Source organism: Crocuta crocuta, unplaced genomic scaffold (assembly GCF_008692635.1).
Source record: "Crocuta crocuta isolate KB4526 unplaced genomic scaffold, BGI_CrCroc_1.0 scaffold489, whole genome shotgun sequence".
In the NCBI taxonomy this organism is placed as follows: Eukaryota; Metazoa; Chordata; class Mammalia; order Carnivora; family Hyaenidae; genus Crocuta; species Crocuta crocuta.
In genome coordinates this window covers 1,910,888-1,932,114 of record NW_027531874.1, presented here as the reverse complement: position 1 = coordinate 1,932,114, position 21,227 = coordinate 1,910,888, and the positions used below count along the sequence as shown (strand labels likewise).

The 21,227-nt window shown below is 36.7% G+C and overlaps 1 pseudogene; it reads right to left on the bottom strand.

The window, feature by feature from the left end:
* Nucleotides 1-7,193: 7,193 nt before the first annotated feature.
* LOC144238972 (small ribosomal subunit protein uS2-like) lies at nucleotides 7,194-20,581 on the bottom strand (annotated as a pseudogene).
* Nucleotides 20,582-21,227: the final 646 nt, after the last annotated feature.

Sequence of the window (21,227 nt, the reverse complement as noted above, 5' to 3'; positions counted from 1 at the left end):
AGAAAAGCAACCATAAGGAGAGATAAATGAATGACAGAGGTCAAAATGTATAGCATTTATAAAATAATCAGTACAGTAATAATGGAGCTTTCAGTAATTACAGTATCACTTATCAAATACTTATTAGTTCTCAGGCAGTGCTTTTGGTACTGGGTTGTGAAGATGAAAGTCAGAGCACCTTTTCTCAGGCTCTGATATCTCTTGGGGTTCCTGACAAGAAAACTGAGTTCAGGTGAATGATAGGAGATGAGATTAGAAGGGAAGCATAGGGGTGGAAGTAATATATTGCTTTTAACTTCTAAAGAGGCAAGGGATATTTATAATAATAAATAGAGGGCCTAATTATCTCGGATTAACTAGTAGCCAAATACATTCACAAATATTGATATTATTCAAATTAGCTTCATCTTAATGGGGAAAAAAATCCCAAATTTTTGTACCCTCCTGCTGAACAAATGAGAGGCATATGTATATTTTTCCAGAATCATGACTTATTCAGTTTATGGTCTAATTATTGGTTGAGAAGATAAGTAAATAACAAATTATCATATGAAAAATGTGAGCCTGGGAGTAATTAATGCAATAAAATAGATTGCTCAATATGTGTACAGCTTCATTGTAAATTCTAGGAAAAGGGCTTGATTTCTGAAGAAAGATAATAACATTAAAAAATCTTAAGGGATTAAATTAAGAGATAATTAAAAATATTTGCAGGATGCAGTATTCAAATTCAGTGAACAAATTCACTAACTCTGGCACGATGAGACAACTGAATCTGTGTTGCCCTAATTGTCCTAGAGCTTTGGCTCCAGTGGTCAGAATGCAGTGATAACTCTTCTTTGTCAGCTGGTTAATACTAGATAGTGCTCTAGTGTTAGCTAGAGAGGTCTATTAAGTTGACTGTTGTCTCAGGTTGCACACAGCAATTCATGAATAATTACACCTAATAATATCAAGTCACTAAAATACACTAGTCAAAAGCCCCCACCTCTGCAACTGGGCTAGGAAAGTTATCTTTCTAAGATATCTCTGGGTGTACAGGCACACAGCTCGAACAAGCTTCTCCTGTGTAGAGTCACCATCCATTTATTTGCCCATTCAGTTGATATTTGAATGCTCACAGCCAGCCACTATGATAGCAGAAGTATTACAGAATTCAACAGAGAATGAGATGATTTCCAGCTGGAAAACTCGGGAAGAGTTCAAGAACGTGGTGTTGTGTGATCCCTGTACTAAAGAATAGACTCTTCAGTTATGTGTGGGCATAGGCATTTTCACCATTCTAGTCACAGACTCTGGCAGGACAGGAGGGTATAAGTAAACTGCAAGAGAGGAGAGGAATGATCGCAATGGCAGGATGAGTGATAGCATTAATTGAAGAGCTCTGTATTTGTATTCAGTGTGAGCCTCTTTTCTATCTAGCCATCACATAACTTGAATGCAGTTTGTTATTAGTTGTTGCTTTATTCACCCAATGAATCAAGCCTTGGGGATATTGAAAGCTGAGTTTCTGTGTGTTGCAGGAAGGGGGAGATGAAAAGAAGTAATGACATCTTCTTACTTTCTCCATTATTAATTTAATTTGGCCAATGGTTATTAAGCACCTTCTATGTACTAGGTCCTGTGTGAAATTATGTGGTTATAAGTTTAAGAAAAGACAACTTCCTGTCTCATATGTCAACAGAAATACAGGGTTCTGTAAAAAATCATGAAAAATCTAATCAATAAAAGAACATAAATGTAGACATAGTAAAATGTTAGCTCAGAAGAGGTAAAGGATAATTGCTATTGATGGCCAGAAGAGAAGACTTCGCAAGTGTTTTTTAGCCTCAAGGTGTTTGGGAAAAAGATTTCTCACCCTCTGTGCTTCCTAGAAAGTCTCACAAAAACTAGGAAAACAGTGTCAGAAACAAAAATTCCATTGTTAATGAAACAGAAACCAGTGTAACTCAAAACTATAGGAACACAAAGCAGAAGGATGCATAGTGAAAGGAAATATGGAGAGGAAAAATGTCACAGTGAAGTCCTTTGACAGAAAGAAAGCTGCAAAAGATGAGTGAATGATCTTGTAGATTTTCCAAAAAGAATTAGGAACGGAAGCCACCTTGTAGCATGAAAGTTGGTAGTAGCAGGGATGTGGAGACTGAAAATAGAAGGCTTATTTGAAAGTCTTTCATCTGGCCTCTCAGGTTTCCACCTTCTCCCATCAGTGCAGTATCTATCTGTCTGCCTGTCTGTCTCTCTCTGTTTCTGTATCTGTCTCTGTCACATTGTCTCTGTCTCTGTCTCTCTCTCTCTCTCTCTCTCACACACACACACACACACACACAGCCCATGGGAAAATGGAGGAATCTTTTCAGAGGAATAGAGCTAGAGGGGTTGTAAACTTCCAGTCTTATGACAGAAAGTGAAATAGCATGAGATTTCAGAGAGAAAACTGAGCACTTAGTTGATCCTTCTGCAGGGAAATTGAAAGACTCTAATTATAGACTCAGAAATACTAATGTTTAGGAATTTTTTAATAAGGAATGGATAAACTTGATAACCTAAGAATTAAGACCACAAGCGAGTAAACCACATCCATAAATACAGTTATATGAAGCTAGGATTACTAGCCATTTGAGGAAGCCCTCTCAGTATAAGAAGGTAAGGCCTACGACTAAATAATAAATATTAAAATGGCATTATGAAGAAAAAATAAGAAAACATCAAGAATATCTCTAATTTCTTAATAAAAGTGATAAAACGAAGGCGCTGGATTGGCTCACATGGTTAACTGTCCTAGTTCAGCTCAGATCATGGTCTCATGGTTCATGGGTTGACCCCCACATCAGGCTCTGTGCTGACAGCTCAGAGCCTGGAGCCTGCTTCAAATTCTGTGTGTGTCTCTCTCGCTGCTTCTCCTCTAATCATGCTCTGTCACTCTCTTTCTCTCTCTCTCTCAGTAATAAATAAATATTTTTTAAAAAATTTAAATAAAATAAAGATGATAAAAGCTTTTTCACCCAAGAAAAGGAAGTTAAAACAAATAAAAGGACACAAAGAAGAATCAGAAATAATTTTTAGAAGTTTAAATTAGGATAGCTAAAGTCAAAATAATAAAAATGACAACAACACAAAACTACCTTCAGCATAGAGTTGTAAGATTATAGTTGAGGGAATTATCCAGAAAAGAAATTAGAAATAAAAATCAGTTGGTAAGAGTGGCAATAAATAAGAAAGTTAAAGAACTAATGAATGAAGGTCAACATCCTAGGGAATTTCTAAAACATAGAAAAGATAAAAGAAAAAAATAGAGGGGTAAAGAATTAAAAAAATACTATGACAAAAAGAACCAATTGTAAAATGTAAAAGTCTTAGGATTCCAAGGATTCCCTTGTCCAACACAATGAATTCAGACCCAATTCTTGGCATAGTAGGCATAGAAAGAATATCCTAAGCAAATAAGAAGGTAAAATGAACACTTTTCCATACTCTGAAATTATTTGAAATTTACTTCCTGTAATCAGACCTTGAACAAAATGCTCCAAATACTAGAGAATAAACAAAGAAGGTCCAAGTCATGGAGTATAAGAAACAGGAAAACCAATAAGGAGAGAGACGAAGGGAAGCCCTTGAATAAAAGCACTTCCACAAGCCTAGAGAAAAACAAATGCATCTTGGAGCAATGTATGAAGGACTTCAAAAGAATAGCTCTAGGAAAATGAACGGAGTGGACTGATTATTTGACAGGATGCACCAGGATGACATTTGTAGCAAAAGGTTTTACAGCCTCTTGAAAAGTGAGGAAGATTCATTCATGCATGCAAAAACATTAGAGGAAATAAAGCTGTGGAGAAATTATTAGCTCTTTAAGAAAAAAGAAAAATTGTTAAAACCATCAAAGAAAATGTGATTGTATTATTTGGATCTGCAGTAGACAGTGTTTGGCTAGCCATAACTACTTGAACACTGAGTATGTATGGATTTAAAGAAAAACTGAGATAGGATTATGCTTGGGGACCTGTGGGGGGGGGGAGGGCAATAGGGATGTAAGAGAGTCATATTGTCACCTGTCATAACTGTAGGCCAGGGGAGGATGCTGTCTTTTGAATCAAGTTGTTGTTATAACTTGCAAATTATTTAAAGATAGGCAAATACAATGGAAAGAGTTGGAAGACTGAAAGTAGGTATTTGTATAGTCTAGGGAGATCTAAGTTCCTTATTGCTGTTATTCTTCTCAGACTTCTACTACTTTTGGCTTCTAATATATGTGTATGTTACTTAGATAAAGATATAAATTTTAAAAATAGAAAGAATTTCTGACAGAGATTTGGAATACTATTTGGTGTTTACAAGTTTAACAAGGACAGAAGAACATAGTTTCCAGAGAGATAAGGAAGAGTAAAGGCAAAGAGCAGAATTAGCAAGTCCCATCCATGGAATTGCAATATGGCTGACAGTTAAGAGGCAGAGGTGCAATATGGCCTAATAGTTAAGGTTTTAGGCTCTGGACTCTACTTCCTGTTGTACTATGGCTACACAACTTCCCATGTGTTCTTGGTCAAGTTAGTTAACCTAACTTTCTGTATCAATTTCCACACTAGAAAATTTGGGACATTAATTAGTACTGTAGGAGACTAATCCACATCCTATCAGTATGTGTCTAAGCTCTCCCACAGATGCCACTGGAGAAAGCAAAGCTTTCCCTCTTCAAGCTCCTGTGTTGCTCTCTGCTTCTTTGTCTGAGATCCTCCAGGAGTTGCTCATTAACAAGAAAGGCAAATAGGAAGTGTCAGGGATTTAATATTCTCAGATGAAGTAAAGGAATAGGTCAGTAATATGCCACTTTTTCTATCCCTTCATGGAACAATTCTGAAGTTCACGCTATATGGTCCCTCAGAGGGTCTGCAGAGAAACAATGTGATATGTTACTGGGTTTTCTTTAGTCTCTGTCTTGAATTTCTCATAGTCTCTCCTGTGCTTCCTATAATCACTTCCCAAATAAACAAGTCCGTGTCTCCGGGTCCGTGGTTGAGAAAAGCCAATATAAACAAATGTATATCCCATGTTTTCAGAAGGATTAAGTTGTGTAATCAATACACAGCACAGCTAATTATTGACACTGCTCTAGACACATAGTAGTGTTTGCTAAATATTAATTGTTAATCCATTATTATTATATTTATTGTTAAATTCCAAAATGTGAGGGAAGTCTTTTCCACCTCAGTTATCAACTTAGACATTATTCTAAGGGTAAAAATAAGACTTTGGCAGAATAGAAGTAAATCTAGAAGACTTAATAGCTAACCGTATTTGTGGGGGTGAGAGGGAAAGTTTGGGCTTTGAATTACTCCTAAGTACTTGACTTGTATGATTAATGGAATAGTCATGTCTATAAACAAGAAGAAGAGGAATGGAGAAAATGTAGTTTCATTTGAAATAAAATTCCCTCCTAAAAATAAGTAAACATCTTAAGGAATGTACTGAGCAGGATATTCTTGAGATATTTAAGTATTTATTTGACAGAGATTTCAGTGAAGAAAAATCAGATTTGGTCAAAAATTGGGTGTCCAGGGTCAATCAAGACCAAAACCAAGAGACCAGGGACCTTAATGTCTTGCTTTCATAAATGCAAAAAATAAGTTCTAGATAAATGACTTCTTGTCATTAATTTTTCCAACTCTTTCTCATTTATTATTCTTTTTCTTCTTGAGGTTATTGTTGGTGGACAGGTGGTCAATATAGCTAGCATAATTGCTGAAAGGATGAATATTTATCTCCCAAACCAATCCAATTCAGGTTGTTTTCAATTCAAGTACTGGTCACTTTGTCTTTCATACAGTCAGTTCTCTCTAATTCATAATTTAATGGAAATGATTTTGGCAACTCCAAGAGACATCTGAGAGTTACGTTTAGCATTTGTGTTATTAACGTTTTCTGCCAGACCGACGACCTTCGTGTTAATAAGATGGCTGCTTTCCAATCCCTCTGTAGAAAATGTCATTTCTCTTTCCCTGTTTTCTTTTTATTTACAAATGTAATCTCTGATCCATAAATTTATGAGGTGAGAATGGTGAGTGGCTAGTGTTTTATAGGATCATACATAAGGAGTGAAATTCACTGATCCATTTCAAATCTTTCCACCCACTTAGGAAATGATTTTGAAAAGAAGTCAGTGTGGCAGAAGTGAATGAGGGAGCTGTTAGAGGGCATGTCATAGGCTCTTTCAGATTCCCTCTTCCAAATCATTGTAATACACATTTTTAAGCTAAACGGTTAGTAAGGTGATGATTTCCGTTCCTTCTAAGTGTGTAGATATAGATCATAACATGACTATCATTTTATTTATCTGTTGATGGTCTGAAATTAGCCCTTTGAACATTAATGTCTAGACACATTGAGAAAGAGACAGATTTATATTAGAGGTGTGTGTGTGTGTGTGTGTGTGTAAGAGAGATAAGAAATTGCAAAATCCAAGGAGAATGTGTACTTGGTGCAGTTCAACTCTTAGAGCACTTTCACCTTAAAAATTCCATGATCACAATTACATGTACTAGATATTTATATTATTTCTTAAAAGTGCTTAAAAATGGCTTACCAGGTTCTGAGGAACTTTGAGAGACAGTGTAAGTAGAATGGAATATGTATTTTGCTAATAGCAAAAAAAAAAGGGGGAGGCGGAGCTAACAACAAGCCTAAAAGAGAACTGCAAAGGTACATAAGAACACAAAAGCCAAGTATTAGATAAGCATGTTTTTCTCTTTATCTTCTTACCTTTTCTTCATTTGTACATTCACTTCACTCCATCTTCTCTCCAGAGTATGTTTTTAGTCAACATTATTGAGATATAATTCAGATACAATAGATATACACATTTTAAACTTGAGTTTGAAAAATGTATATGTGCCCACGTAACTCCCCATCTCCATCCGGACATAAATTATTTCTATCACGGACCAACGTTCTTTCTTGATTTTTTTCTTCAGAATCAATTCTACCACATCTCCTACCCAAAACCACCCAAAACTGATCACTATAGATTAGTTTAGTTTAGTTTTGTTTTGTTTTCTGATTTAGAGCTTTGTTTAAATGGAATCATATAGTATGGTATTCTTTTATGGATGACATTTAGCTCAGCATAATATATTTTTCAACTTTTAGGAACTATTTATTTCCATTTGGTTTGCCTTTGCTCTTTGTGGAAAAGCAGTTCAAGGTGGCTCAGTGGTGGTTCCTGCCCATTCAGTGGCCTGAGCAGTGGGCGCAGACCAGTCTTCAGTGGCAGGCTAAGCTCCAGTCTTCAGTGTGGAACTGCTGAGTAGGCACAAAAGGCATATGCATGCCTTCAGACCAGTCCAGGACTTCAGGTTGAGTAGCAGTGAACTTGGGAACTGGAGTAGTCCCTTCACCCTGAAATCCCTTGTTGGTCACAACCTTCTCAGCAGCAGCCTGCTTTTCCTATTCCATTTCTTCTGGATCTCTGTAGAAGTTGAGATCAGGCAGGACCTCCCAGGGTTGTTCACAGGAAATGGTGCTACACATGTGCAGGACCTCATGGGCCAGCAACTGCCACATCAGACCCACCGAGTGAGTTCCCTTGTTGTTGAAAGGGATGGCAATGTCCACACAGAACAGAGGAATATCTGTGTTACACTGAGAAATGGTAGGTAGAATAGCATAAGAGAGGCAGATGGTCAGCCCTGGATTCAGTAACCACCAGAAGACCACCCGGATCTGGTTGGTGAAGCCTCCAGGAGTGAAGCAGCCAGCTATAATGTGGCTCCAGTAGCAACAGCTCACTTCAGCACAGCTAGCTGGCCACTATGCCTGGATAATATGACACTGACATCAGCCAGGTTTTCAATGGCAACAGTGGCCTGAGCTGCAGAAGCTTCTGCTTGAGATTTATGATGTAGATGCCATCACATTTCCTCTTGTAGATGTACTATTCCATTTGGAAGTCAAGTTTGGTGCCACCTACGTGGATTCCTGCTGCAAGGAATTTGAAGACATCCTCCTCCTTCACTTTCAGGACGTCAAGGTCTCAGACACTGTGAAAGTATCCCTTTAAATTACAATAGAAACTCAGAGCAACACCATATGAATCCCCTTCTGGGTAGTGTGGAAAAGCTTAGCATAATATTTTTGAGATTCACTTATGTAATTACATATATTACTATCTTTATTCCTTTTTATTGCACAGTAGTATACCATTATATGAATATACCATTATTTGTTTATCCTTTCACCTACTGATAAACATCTAAGTTGCTTCCAGTCTAAAGCTATTATGAATAAAGTTGCTATTAACATTTTTGAGCAATTATATGGGTAGATACATATTTTCATTTGCCTTTGATTAATAAAGACTGTAATTGAAGGAATATGTGCATTCTTAACTTAAGAAACATTTTCCAAAGTAGTTGGGCCATATTACACTTCTATCAGCAAAATATAAAAATTCCCACTGCTGCAAAAAACATCATTAGATGATAAGTATTGATAAGTATTGCTTTGAATCTGTAGGTCACATTAGGTAGTTGATATTGAAAAATTAACAATACTAAGTTTTCCCATCCATGAAAATGGGAATTTTTTTATTTAGGTTTTCTTTAATTTATTTTAGCAATTTTTCATAGTTCTCAGTGTACAAGTCTTGTGCCTCTTTCATTACATTTATCCATAGGTATTTTATTCTTTGAATTCTATTGTTTTTTTTTAATATTTTTATTTATTTCTAGGAGAGGGAGAGAGACAGCGTGAGCAGGGGAGGGTCAGAGAGAGAGGGAGTCACAGACTGAAACAGGCTCCAGGCTCTGAGCTGGCAGTCAGCACAGAGCCCGACGCGGGGCTCGAACCCACGAACCGCGAGATCATGACCTAAGCGAAAGTCGGACGCTTAACCGACTAAGCCACCCAGGCGCCCCCTTTGAATTCTATTATAAATGGAATAGTTTTCTTAATTTGCTTTTTAGATTGCTGGTGCATAGGACACTACTTACTTTTATGTGTTGTTCTTGTACCCTGAAACTTTGCTGAATTCATTTATTAGATTGTTTAAATATTCTTTGGGATTTTCTTTGTTTGACTTTTAAAATATTTATTGTTTCACGTTTCTATTTAAATTCATTTAGTTAAAACATAGGGTAATATTAGTTCCAGGAGGAAAATTGAATGATTCATCACTTACATATAGTACCCAGTGCTCATCCCAGGTGCCTTCCTTAATGCCCATCACCCATTTAGCCCATCCCCTGCTTACCTGACCTCCAACAACCCTCATTTTGTTCTTATAGTTAAGAGTCTCTTATGGTTTGCCTCCCTCTCTCATTTACTCCTTTTCCCCTATGTTCATCTGTTTTATTTCTTAATATAAGATCATGCCATCTGCAAAAGGGATATTTTTATTTTTCTCCTTGATTTGTATCTTTTGTTTTCTTTCTTTTTTTCCCCCAGCAACTTATTTTATTGATATTGACAAACTGATTCTAAGATTTATATGGAGAGGCAAATTATCTTTTGTTTTCTTAACTAAAGAACCTTCCAGTACAATATTGAATAGCAATTGTGAAGGAAGGCATGCATGTCTTATTTCTGATCCTGTTGGAACATTTTCAGACTTTTACTATTAAGTAAAATATTAGCTGTAGGTTTTTCTTAAATTTTTTTATCATCTTGAGAAAGTTCAAAAGAACTATTCTTAGTTTTCTGAAAGTTTTTTTTTTATCATGAATGGGTGTTAGATTTTGTCAAATCCTTTTTTTAAAGAAAATTATGTATTTATATTGGGGGTGGGAGAGAGAGAGAGAGAGAGAATAAGAATGAATCCCAAGCAGACTCTGCACTATTAGTGCAGAGCCAGACATGGGGCTTGAACCCAGGCAGGAACCGTGGGATCATCACCTGAACTGACTGAGCCACCCAGGCACCCCTTGTCAATCCTTTTTTATGCACCAATTAAAATAATCATGTTTTTTATTCTCTTTAATTCTCTGAATGTGGTATATTTCACTGATTGATCTTCTTATGTTGACCCATCCTTGCATTCCTGAGATAAATCTCAGTTGATCACGTTGTATAATCCTTTTAATGTGCTGTTGGACCAGTGGTGATTTTGTCTCTTAGATAAACATTTGGCCATGTCAAGATACTGATTATCATAACTACAGGAATGTGCTACTGACATCTGGTGTGTAGAGGCCAGGGTATTACTAAACAGTCTAAAATGGGCAGGGCAGCTCTTTTTCCTCCACTCAACTCTGCATTAGCCATAACAAGTCATCATGATTGTTCAGCTTGAGAAACTTAATTGTGCTAATCCTGCTAATACTCCTCCAATAGGGACGACCATTCTCTTTCTAGCTTGTTACCTGATCTTTGTCTCTTTATCTACCTCAAAACACTTCACCCTCCTCCCACCCTCTTCTTTCATGCTCTAGCCATAGTGAACCTCACTTAGTTTTTTCTATCAGCCAAGTTATCTTTTACTTTTATCTTCAACACATATATTTCCATCTGATCAGAACAATATTCACCCTGTCACTCCCCAACACCGTCACTAGGTTTCACTTATATTCATTCTTCACCTTTCAGTTACTTCCTCCAGGATGGTTTCCTCATTCCCCTTAGACAAAGAAAGGTACCTTCACGGCATTTTATGTCAGCACTGCTCATGTCACTGCATTTGTCAGAGGTTTTTAAAATGACATGTTAAGTTCTTTAAACTTTTAGAGAATTGTATCCAATCCTGTTGGCTGTACTTTTTGTTTTTGTTTTTTATTTGTTTGTTTGTTTGTATGTGTGTTATACAAAAATAAATGAATGAGGGCTCCTGGGTGGCTCAGTCAGGTAAACATCTAACTTCAGCTTAGGTCATGATCTCTCATTTCATGTGTTCAAGTCCTACATCTGGAGAGCTTCAGGTGAGCATGAGCCCTGCTTTGGGTGAACACGAGACCCACTTTGGGTGAGCTCTGCTTCTCTCTCCCTCTTCCTCTCTCTCTCCCTTCCTCCCTCTCTCTCCCACTGTCCTACACTCACTTGTGCCTCTCTCAAAAAAAAAAAAAATTAAAAAAAGAATAAATGAATGAGCCCAAATTCATTTTCTTTTATCTGTAACATTCAGGAAAGATGGAAATTAAATATATTAGTGTTTTAAGTGTGTAACACCTCAGATATGTCTGTGAAACATAAATAACCAATTAAAATATTTTAATTTTAGTTATCTAAATTTTTGCTACTCTACGTCACCCATAATTAGTTATTAATGTATCTGATTTTTTTTAAGTTATCAAATAGTTGATCCAGTGTCTATTCAAAGATTGAGACATAGACCCAGAGTTTTAGAGGACTAATTTTTAAAACTGGCTCTTGAATAAATTATCATTTGTACAAGCAAGGTTTGAAAGTGGAATTTGGGACAAAAGAAAGTAGCTCATGTCAGCCTCTTAAATCAATAGGCTTGGAGTATGGCTTTCTAGGAGTTTCAGATTTCCCAGGCAGTGTCGAATTTCTGGAGAGAGAAACAAAATGTAATCTGCACACAGTCAAATGCCAGGGGCAATATGAGCATTGTGCAAGTTCAAGCCAGGTCAGAATAAAAATGACTGCTAACCAGCCATCCAGCTTGTAAAATGATATAAGAACTCATTCTCACTTACTGCCCTTTACAAATATTAAAAAATAAGTCATAGTGTCAGTAAGATGCTTCAAGTTGCAGTGTTGCTGTAAGGACCAGAAGTGTTTCAAGTAGGAGTTGAATGTGATGTGAATTTCTGTAAATCAAAGGCTACTTTTTCACTTAATCTAATCAAGTGCTGAAAAGATATCTGAATGGTTACTTGACCAGCCCCAATACGGTGAGATAGTATCATCTTAGGAGAAAAGATTTAAGGCATAAGCCAATACCATGTTATTATGGTGTGTTAGATGTGTTCTACCTTTTGGGGATTGTAGTTTTCGGCTAGTTTGCTTTTATGTTTCTTAACATTTTTCAAAACTCTAATTTTCCTTTTTGCCATTAGCTACCAGAAACTCTAGAATTGTAGGAGTTTGCCAAGTTCTAACAATCTTCTAAATGCATATTATATTCTTCAGAGTATTTTTGTCTTCCCGTACATTTGTCCAAATATTTAAATTGAAAACTATTTGGAGAAGGTTTGGATTTTATTAACTTACTTTGCTTGCAGACATTCTGAGCCTCCATTTCCTCATCTGCAATGTAAAGAACTGAAGAGAAAGTTAATCAGTACTTGATATATAAAAATGTGTATACATGTATATGAGTATACACTGAGTATAGATGCTTATAAAATAATCCTCATAATTCTGGTTATGGTAAATCTGGTCTTCAGGCTCATTCCTCACATTTGTCTTAGCATATAGTAAAGCAAAAGTATATTTAGCTGGAAGGATTTTCAGAGATTTGATCTTCCCTAATCAACTTATTTAAAAGAGAGCAATGACTCCTCATCTCATTATACCACAGGTAACTGTCTTATTATTCCACTTACTTCCTTTTTTAATGTTTATTTATTTATTTTGAGAAAGAGAGAGAGAGAGGACAAACAGGGGAGGGGCAGAAAGAGAAGGAGAGAGTGAATCCCAAGAGGGCTCTGTGCTGTCGGTGCAGAGCCTGAATGTGGGGATCAGTCTTATGAACTGTGAAATCATGATCAGAACTGAACTCAAGTGTCACATGCTTAACCAACTGAGACACCCAGACATCCTCCATTTACTTCCTTCTTAATACTTAATGTAATCTTTATTTATTGTGATTCTATTTTCTTTTTGTCTCTGGTAACACTATCTTTAGACTAAAAGCTCTAAGAGGGCAAGGGCCAACTTTACCTTATTCAATTTTTTTTTTTATCACTGTCATGAAGAGCACTTAGTATGTCATCAATCAATATTTGTTAAATTAGTTTTTTTGGTTGTAGATATCACATTTTAGGAACTGAAAGCAATGTCCTGGGTAAAGCCAGAAAAAATGAAAAAAATCTTTCATAAAGATTGCATAACCTTTACATTTAGTGGTTCTTCTTGTATATCTTCCACATGCCTCCTTCTCCTAATACCAACTAGGAACTTCCCACATGACCAAAGAAGGATAGAAGGAAAGCCATTTGGAGTAAGTACTTTTCTCATTGATCCTAAATCTGCTTATCTCCTAATAATCTGATAGGTCATGAACACATCACTGGTGGCTTAACCATTGTAAATTATTTATATATATATATATATATACACACACACACATATACATATATATTTATAGATATAGATATATAGATACAGATATAGATATCTATACATACTTATAATCATATAGACCATATCTAATATAGAAATATATAATATATAATCAATGCATAACTATTATAATAATATGATATATATGCTATATGAATTATATGAGTATGTACATTTCACGTGTTTTATATGTTCTGTATATACTTTATATGTACTTTTGTAAAAGTATTCATTTATTTGCACATATAATAGAAAAGTTTAAAATACCTGTTGTCCTCTACTAAGAGATATGGAAATGTGGTTGCCTAAAATACATACCCTAGGGATGCCTGGGTGGCTCAGTCACTTAAGCGTCCTACTCTTGGCTTTGGCTCAGGTCATGATCTCATGGTTCATGAGTTTGAGCCCCACACTGGGTTCTGCACTGATGGTGGGGAGACTACTTGGGATCCTCTCCCTCCCTTTCTCTGCCCCTCCCCTGCTCACACTCTCTCTCAAAATAAATAAATAAACTTTAAAAAAAATACATATACTAGCACCGTTTAATAATAACTCTAGAAACACAGAAACACAATTTGTTTGTCAATTATAATAAATTATTAATTAATTGGAACTTTATAGAGCTGTTTCTTTTTATATACCGGTAATAATATTGTTTAATGGATACAAAGAGGAAAATTCCATAAGATTGATACTTAGTGTATCATAAGCCAAATCCATTTTCAGTTACAGAAATTCTTTGAGTTCTAAATGTTTTAAGTCAAATGTATCTGTATTGATATTTACTGTCAGAAATATATGTAAGCATATAGACCTCTCTGGTCATGCTTTATTCTTTTAAATCATAAGATTCAACTAGAGCCAATTATTAGATTTAGCTGACACAAACAGAGGAAATTTATGAAGTCAATAAATTAGTTTCATGTCATGTATACAAAAACAATCCAATGTCATTTTTTTATTTCTTAATCTGTTACTTTGACATAAAGTATTCTCAGCACTAAATGCATTTTTTTTTATTGAATTCCTGCCCACTGGGTAAGATAACCTAACATATATAGAGAAGACCTTTTTGTTTTCCCAGAAATTTTTAAGGCCTTCTTTTAAGCTAAAACAATTGTTGAACTGATATTTTCAGTATATGAAACTTCAGTATTTGATATAGCCATTCAGTTCTATGTGAGTGTGTGTGTGTGTGTGTGTGTGTGTGTGTGTATCATTGTTTAAGAAAAAAATTGAGAGTGGTAGCAAAGGATATTTTTTCTTAATTGGGTGAGTACCCACTGCAGGGCCTAGAGGTTCAAAAGTTTTATAGCAGGGAATCACTGTCTACAAGACATAGTCTAAATTAAGTATGTGCCCCCCAGATTTATGTAATTGCCTTTCCTTTAGCTATTGTTAGATTTTACCTTGAAATAGTTTACTAATTTATTATTGGTTGAATTATAGAGATACAGTCCCGTCTGAGTCAATTACCTCATCATTTTGAAATTGCTATCTCTCTTTATCTCACATCAGAGTATTTTTTCAAACCACAGTTTGTTACTTATATACCATAAATATGTATTTTTGACATTGTGTTACATAATGTTTACTTTGTTACATTCATGCCACATGATGATACCTGGAGGTAGACAGGAGGACGTGTGGCTAAGAGACTGAGTGGGCCCACTCACCTTGTGATCCCCCATTAATCTAGGACCTACTATCATGATCCTTGTCATCAGATCAACTTCTCTAATTCAGTCTAGCTCAGTTACCTCCCTGCTCCACAATTTATCAGGTAACGAACTGACATCCAAACAAGTGAAGTGTTCTCAAAGACACACAGAAAATTAGAGAAGTACCTATAGCAAAACTTAGGTATATAGATAAGTGATTGTCCTGTAGAAGCCTTAAGGGTGGAATCACTGAGTTTAGAAGTTAAGGAATTTAGCTATGCTGATTTGGAAGAGACAAAGTCACTAACTACTGACCTATTTTTTTCCTTTTGAATATTAACAACCTCTTATAGATAAACACACTATTACACAACAATATTGAGTTGTTTCTGAATTTTTTTGATCAAATAATATCTTTAGAACTTCTGATTGTCCCTTTAGCAACCCAAATATATTCAAATTATAAATTGAAAGATATTGGACTTCTGATAATTCAAGCTTCCTGTGTGCTATTACATTCTAGAAAGCTATCTTGGATATGTAGGGTTTTTGTTTTTTTTTTCATTTCTTATCTCATCTCATCTTCACTTCAATATTGGAACAACTAGCTATATGCCTTCTTTTATTTGTGTGGTTTTCTTTTCGTATTTATGTAAATAGACATAAGTGAAAGATGAGTAAAATATATTCTAGGAAGGATATTAGAATACTAATATAGCTAATGCCATTCTTGGGAATCATTTAGGGGAAATGGATTCATTTAAAAAAGAGAGTTATAAAATATTATCAATCTTAAAGGATCAGCAGTGTGTTGTTATAGAACTGAGACACTGAAGAACATATACTGAGCAGTATGAGTGTCAAAGACTTCAGCACGTGCTTTAAAATTATTTGCATATTTTAAGTGCCACTTAAAAAGCTCAATTTTCCTGTTTGCCTGGTATGGTCCGGATTATCGAACTCAAAATACTGCATCCCAGGAAACCCGCCATTCACAGGCAACTCAAGAAATTTGGTCCTCTTGGTCTGACCCAAGTTCCTAGTGAAATAGTGTCTAAGGATGCACTGTCTTTGTGCATGTAGGCACAAGTTAAAAGATTTGGGCTGATTTTTGGCTTCAATTTTCCCTAGTTTTGTGACCTAAAGCAAGTCACCTGATTTTTCACTCTCATCTCTTTTTTTTTCTAAAATATAAATAATACTTTTCTCACATGTATTTGTGAAGTTTAAGTAAACATATAAATGTGAAATGCACTCTAATATTCAAAATGCTATACAAATATGTTTTTCTTAACTCCAACAAGTCTGTAGAATCAGTGTTGGTACATGCAACACTTTCTACGTGAGAACTGTTAGAGGCACATGTACTGTAGCTTGAATGTTAAGTATACATGAATTGGTTTTAGTTATGAATTTCTGTGTATTTATCAATAGTTATTGATTTCAAGTCCCAGGTCATGCTTTTGAAAACTCTTTATATTAGGCAATGTTTATTTGTATAAAATAACTTGTCTTCGTTTCTAGCTTTTCATCATTATCCTTATTAAATAATAAATCTTTTTGTATATATATATGTCTAGGCAGACATGGATATGTTTTATTAATGTAGAGTTTGAAAATTGGTTTGAAAGGCCAAATCTTAATTTTTAGTGTAATTTCTCTTTTAAAAGTCCTATCTTCTCTATCTTCTCTTAACTTAATGAAAAAGCCAGTTGCAAAAGAAGATTGATTAATAGCAATAATCTTAGTATTTTAGTAGTAAAAATCCTTATTGAAGTCCAGTCTTAATAAAAGGCACAGACTATATTCTAAGGTTAATGTCTAACCCTATGTCTAATAGAGGGCAGAGGTTTAATAATTATAGCAGATACTGTCCACTTGCTGAATGAATCTCCCACCCACCTCCCAACTCAACTTCTTGAATTCAAGTCCTTAACTCACAGTCTACTTTGGGGAGAACTCAAAACAAGAAAATCATGTCTGATAGAGAAATGAATCCACCTGCATGAAAAGATACACACATATACAGGTAAGCCTCTGCCTCTGTGCCAACATACAACTCATCATCTTACACTAAGTTGGTTTATAACTGTGACAAGTGGAATTCAGTTAAGATTTGGAGAGAATATGTCCTTTCTTTGTTAAAGTGGAACTTTTTATTTTGATTGGTCTCTGGAGCTTCTTCGCATATCAATAATAAAGTTGAAGTCATACAATATAAAGAACAGCAGAAGAACTGAGAACTCGTTACTTGTTTTGCTTTGTTTTGTTTTTTTGTTTGTTTTTCTCATCTGGGAAATTGACTCATTAACATAAGAAGCAGACCGGGGAGATGTTCCATAAAACCAAGTTCTGCCAAAGCCTGCTCTGGTATCTCTTACGTGATAAAAGTTACTGACACTTAACAGGAGTTGATGTCTTGGCATTCTGCCTGCTAATGGTAGGCCTGCTGGGGAGGTGGGGAACTAGGATATGTATCCTAGAAATGCAGCACTTGAGCTCAGAAGTAGGTGGAATGTGAGCTATGGACCACTGGTCACATAAAACCTGCTGGCCACGTCTCAGAGCCTGTTCTGCCCTGGGATATGAAGTACATACACACAAGGAGGTTCTTGTTAATTCTGGCGGAGCTGTGCAACTTCCACATGAACACTTAGTCCTTCAGAGTCTAATCAAAGGCTGCTTAGGGACGGGGGGTGGTTCTCCTTGAGTTAATGGCTGTATGAGTGTTCATTGAAGGAAAATTAGCCCCAGAAGACAGGGAAGCAAATTAAACCTTTATTTTGATTTGAATTGGGAGTGAATAAGGTGTTCACTGCTCACTAAACTCAAGTGAAGGTAACATGTGAGAATGAATGGAGACAAACCTCTCTGCATGGCAAGGAAGACCTCAGGGCACTTTGCACCCAGGAATCTCCCGGGGCCCAGCTGAGACGGAGGTGGCCATTCATCATTCTCTGGGGGTGACAGGGATTTTCAGTAAATGCTGTATCAATGTAGTTAAATCTTCCCAGAACCAATAAAAATGCCCTTGCCTTTTCTACCCTCTATTACAAGTAATTGCTATTCTTCTACTTATGGATATCTTGGAAGTAGTCACAGAGTACTTGGAGTGCCTGGGGGATGAAAAGTTTAAAGGAAAAATGTAGCTGTATATCATTGGCATTCATGAGAATATTCACATTAGATGTTTGAAAGGCAGGTCCCCAAGAGGAAATAGAGAAATCAGGAACAATATTGTGCCAAAAGTACTACTCTGGCCAAGACATCAGGGAGTTTATGTCAGGTAGAAAGAAGGAAGGCGATTTGGAAAGAAAAGATGTATGTGCTTTTCTGTATGCATTTAGTTTGTATGTGTACATCTACTGAAAAACTAGTGTATTCTGGGAATTGACAATCAGATTGGGCCTGAAACTTGTGAAATATGCAGCCATGCTTGTATTTCTTTTAAGCTAAAACCTCTGAATAACGTCTTGCATCATGATCAATACATTTTCAAACTCATATTCTTTTAAAATTTGTGAGCAACCAGTAGGCCAAAAATGTCTTGTGCCTGGGTACCATTTCATATCTGGAAAGGCAGGTTTAGGCCACTGGAGATTCAGATGCAAAATCTGAAGTTGATGCCTTTTTTTCTAGAAGTTAGGCACCTCTTCTGGAGACATAAAGAGTGATTTGTCCCATTGATGCCACACCAGACATACACAGGTACATAGATGATATCAACCTTGTCCGGAGTCACTGTAGTGTAAAAAGAGTTCTTCCCTCCCTTAACTTGTCATTCTCCACTGTTCAGTCTCTGGAAGGCAGGGAGTGCAGGTTAAGCCTACTTACTTCTCTTCATCCCCTTTATTTAAAAGTTCTAGTGCATCACCCTTCAAGGAGATTGTACTAAATTCCATCAAGATAACAAAGAGAACAGTAACTCTCAAAATTATTGCTTCTGGAAGGCTTTTCCCTTAACACCCTGAAATACATTTAAGTCACCCGAAAGTGCCAACAAACCACCCATTCAGTGAATTATTGTAACTTAACTTTTCCTGTGTACAACCACACACACACACACACACACACACACACACACACACCCCTGAAAAATAGATGATGGAAAAGCAGCCATACCTTAAATATTTCATCCGTTCCTTCATTAAAGATAAATCCATTAGAAGTTGAAAGGAAAGCAAAAGCATTTCTTAATGAAGGTGTAATACAAATCTTCATGGAATAAACATCACTGAATCTTGGCAGAATGATAAAATTAGAGAATTCTGGGAAGATGGGCCAACATAATCAAAGGCAGAAGCATCCTTGAAAATGATCTGATCTTTTGCGGCGCCTGGGTGGCTTAGTCGGTTAAGCATCCGACTTTTGCTTAGGTCATGATCTCGCGGTTCGTGGGTTCGAGCCCGCGTCGGGCTCTGTGCTGACTGCCAGCTCAGAGCCTGGAGCCAGTTTCAGTCTGTGACTCCCTCTCTCTCTGACCCTCCCCTGCTCATGCTGTCTCTCTCTCTCTCTCTCCTAGAAATAAATTTTAAAATATTTTTTTAAAAACAGAAAATGATCTGATCTTTTAACTTTGTATGTTTTTTGTTTTTGTACTTAATAGTGATAATAATAATAACAATAATAATAGCAGCTATTATTTATTGGGTCCTGACTTCATATCAAGTAGTGTTCTAAACAGTTTTTATCAATTAACATATTCTCACCTTAAACGTGGAAGAAAGCAATTATTATTATCCTCACTTTACTGATGAGGAAACTAAGGCACAAAAGAGTTAAATAACCTGTATGAAGTCCTCTCCTTGTGAGAGACAGAGGCTGGACTGGAGTGAACAGCTTGGTTACGAAGAATGAACTCTTAGCTACTACCGTTTTCTCTTGCAGAGTCCACAGAGCCACTGAGTCAATGACTATTTTTCTTCTCATTTTCCTTGAGACATGGATTTTTTGACAGAACCAATGCCATCTCGGAGAGCAACACTCTGACCTTGATCTCCTCCAGCCCCTCCTTCCTTAGACCTTTTCCCCAAACTCCCTTTACATTCAACCTGCCTCCTATGCTAGAAGCCAATTTGTATTCTTTTCAGACTAATTCCAAGCACATATATCAAGATAGCTGACAACCACCCTGTGCTTCCTGTATATAATATGAAAAGGGCCCTTGTCTTGAAATCAAAAGATCTGGATACAGGGCACCTGGGTGATTCAACTGGTTAAGCCTCTGACTCTTGATTTTGGCTCAGGTCATAATCTCACAGTCTGTGAGATCGAGCTCCACTTCAGGCTCTGCACTGAGCCTGCTTGGGATTCTATCTCTCCTCACTTCGCACCTCTCCTCTGCTCCCTCACTCCCTCTCTCTCAAAATAGTAAACATTAAAAAAAAATATCTGCGTACAAGCTCCAGCTCAGGCAGATATTATCTATGTACTTTTGATGTCACACCTGAAGTAGTGTTACATTATTTGGAAGTTTCCCTCCTACTTTTCTGTTGAATTGCCTGCTCTCCCATCTCAATCTAGAATTCTGGGACCCAAAATTCTGTCACTAATTACAGGAAGTGGTGGACTCTCTTTGAGCCCTTTGGATTCCTGGTCCTTTATTTTTGCTAGGCCAGCCTACCCGTGGGAAAGTTCTGCAGAAGGCGCTTCTCCTTTCTTCTGAGTATGATTTTCACATACTCCATCCTGTGTGGTTCCAGGAAAGTTAGTTAATCTCTTTGAGCCTCATGTTCTTTTTCCTGATACCTTAAGAAATCAAAGGGAGACATTTTGAGAAGGTGCATTTCACACTATAAACCAATTAACAAACGTGGGTAAACTTTATATAAACATGAGTTTTAAATATTAGAAGGGAGGTGCCTGGGTGGCTCAGTCAGTTAAGCATCCAACTTTCGCTCAGATTATGATCTTACAGTTCATGAGTTTGAGCCCCATGTCCGGCTACATGCTGACAGCTCAGAGCCTGGAAACTGCTTTGGATTCTGTGCCTCCTTCTCTCTCTGTCCCTCCCCTGCTTGCACTTGGTCTCTCCCTCTCAAAAATAAACAAACATAATTTTTTTTAAGTATTAGAAGGCAGTTAAGTCCTGTTAGTAAGACGGCAAGAAGCAGATGTGAAGTGGGGGAAATCTGTGATAATATCTTACCACCCTGCCCCTAAGATAGTGTCTCATCAGGTCCACAGATACATTTATTTTGCCTTCAAGGGCTACCACCGAAGGCAATAGAATGTGCCTAGGGCTGGGAATGAAGTCGGCCCCCCATGCCTCCTGCCACAGACTCTCCTCTTACGGCCTGTGTATTTAACAGGAATAACACACCTTCAACAAGA